General features: G+C 39.7%; 1 non-coding gene across 1 annotated transcript; it reads right to left on the minus strand.

The window, feature by feature from the left end:
* Positions 1–906: 906 nt before the first annotated feature.
* On the minus strand, positions 907–1,014 carry LOC148552767 (small nucleolar RNA R71). The gene has a single exon (XR_015892744.1). It is a non-coding gene; the product is annotated as a small nucleolar RNA R71 (small nucleolar RNA).
* Positions 1,015–2,334: the final 1,320 nt, after the last annotated feature.

Here is a 2,334-nt window from a genome sequence, read left to right on the forward strand (position 1 = left end):
CTTTTTCAAAATTAACTTTCAATCATATCTTCTTAATTTCTAATTTCAAAATCTTTTTCAAAAATTACTTTATTTCTTTCTCAATCTTAGTTTTCGAAAATCATCAATCAAATTTTCAAAAATTTCTTTTAATTATTTCAAAATCTTTTAATTAATTTTCGAAAATTCTTCCCCTCTTCTCACATCCTTCTATTTAAAGGACTAACACTCCTCCTCAAGGTACAATTCGAACTCTATCCTTCTTAACAAGTTCGAATTCTCCTCTCTCTACCCTCTCCTTCTATTCTTCTTTTCCTCTGACACCTCAAGGAATCTCTATACTGTGACATAGAGGATTCCATACTTTTTTATTCTCTTCTCTTTCATATGAGCAGGAGCAAAGATAAAAGCATTCTTGTTGAAGCTGATCCTGAACCTGAAAGGACCTTGAAGAAAAAGCTAAGAGAAACCAAAACACAACTCTTTCTAGAGGGCCTAACAGAGCTTTTCAAAGAAGAAGAAGCAATGGCAGCCGAAAACAACAATGCCAACAATGCAAGGAAGGTGCTTGGTGACTTTACTGCACCTACTCCCAATTTCTATGGGAGAAGCATCTCAATCCCTGCCATTGGAGCAAACAACTTTGAGATTAAGCCTCAATTAGTTTCTCTAATGCAATAGAATTGCAAGTTTCATGGACTTCCATTGGAAGATCATCATCAGTTCTTGGCTGAATTCTTGTAAATCTGTGACACTGTCAAGACCAATGGGATTGACCCTGAAGTCTACAGACTTATGCTCTTTCCTTTTGCTGTAAGAGACAGAGCTAGAACATGGTTGGATTCACAACCTAAGGAAAGCCTAAACTCTTGGGAAAAGCTAGTCAATGCCTTCTTGGAAAAGTTCTTTCCACCTCAAAAATTGAGTAAGCTTAGAGTGGAAGTCCAAACCTTTAGACAGAAGGATGGTGAGTCCCTCTATGAAGCTTGGGAGAGATACAAGCAATTGATCAGAAGGTGCCCTTCTGACATGCTTTCAGAATGGAGCATCATAGGAATCTTCTATGATGGTCTGTCTGAACTAGCCAAGATATCATTGGATAGCTCTGCTGGAGGATCTCTTCATCTGAAGAAGATGCCTGCAGAAGCTCAAGAACTCATTGAAATGGTTGCAAATAACCAATTCATGTAAACCTCTGAAAGGAATCCTGTGAATAATGGGTCAACTCAGAAGAAAAGAGTTCTTGAGATTGATACTCTGAATGCCATATTGGCTCAGAATAAAATATTGACCTAACAAGTCAATATGACTTCTCAGAGTCTGTCTGAAATGCAAGCAGCAATAGGCAGTACTAAGGAAGCTTCCTCTGAAGAAGAAGCTTATGATCCTGAGAACCCAGCAATGGAAGAGGTGAATTACATGGGAGAACCCTATGGAAACACCTATAACCCTTCATGGAGAAATCATCCAAATCTCTCATTGAAGGATCAACAGAGACCTCAACAAGGTTTCAACAACAATAATGGTGGAAGAAATAGGTTTAGCAATAGCAAGCCTTTTCCATTATCTTCTCAGCAACAAACAGATAATTCTAAGTAGAGCCACTCTGACTTAACAACCATTGTCTCTGATCTAATCAAAACCACTCAAAGTTTCATGACTGTAACAAGGTCCTCCATTAGAAATTTGGAGGCACAATTGGGTCAGCTGAGTAAGAAAATTACTGAACTCCCTCCTAGCACTCTCCCTAGCAATACAGAAGAGAATCCAAAAAGAGAGTGCAAGGCCATAACCACATCTCACATGGCCGAACATGGAGAGGAGGAAGAGGCAGTGATTCCCACTGAGGAAGACCTCAATGGATGCCCACTGACCTCCATAGAGTTCCCTAAAGAGGAACCATGGGAATCTGAGGCTCACACTGAGACCATAGAGATTCTAGTAAATTTACTTTTGCCATTCATGAGCTCTGATGAGTATTCTTCCTCTGAAGAGGATGAAGATGTTACTGAAGAACAAATTGCTAAGTACCTTGGAGCAATCATGAAGCTAAATGCAAAGTTGTTTGGTAATGAGACTTGGGAGGATGAACCTCCATTGCTCATCAAAGAACTGGATGACTTGACTAGGCAGAGATTACCTCTGAAGAGACAAGATCCTGGAAAGTTCTCAATACCTTGTACCATAGGCATCATGACCTTTGAGAAGGCTCTGTGTGACCTAGGGCAAGCATAAACCTCATGCCTCTCTCTGTAATGGAGAAGCTAGGGATCATTGAGGTATAAGCTGCAAGAATCTCACTGGAGATGGCAGACAATTCAAAGAAACAGGATTATAGACTTGTAGAGGATGTCT

Source organism: Arachis ipaensis, chromosome B7 (assembly GCF_059453495.1).
Source record: "Arachis ipaensis isolate K30076 ecotype BB chromosome B7, ASM5945349v1, whole genome shotgun sequence".
Classification (NCBI taxonomy): domain Eukaryota; kingdom Viridiplantae; phylum Streptophyta; class Magnoliopsida; order Fabales; family Fabaceae; genus Arachis; species Arachis ipaensis.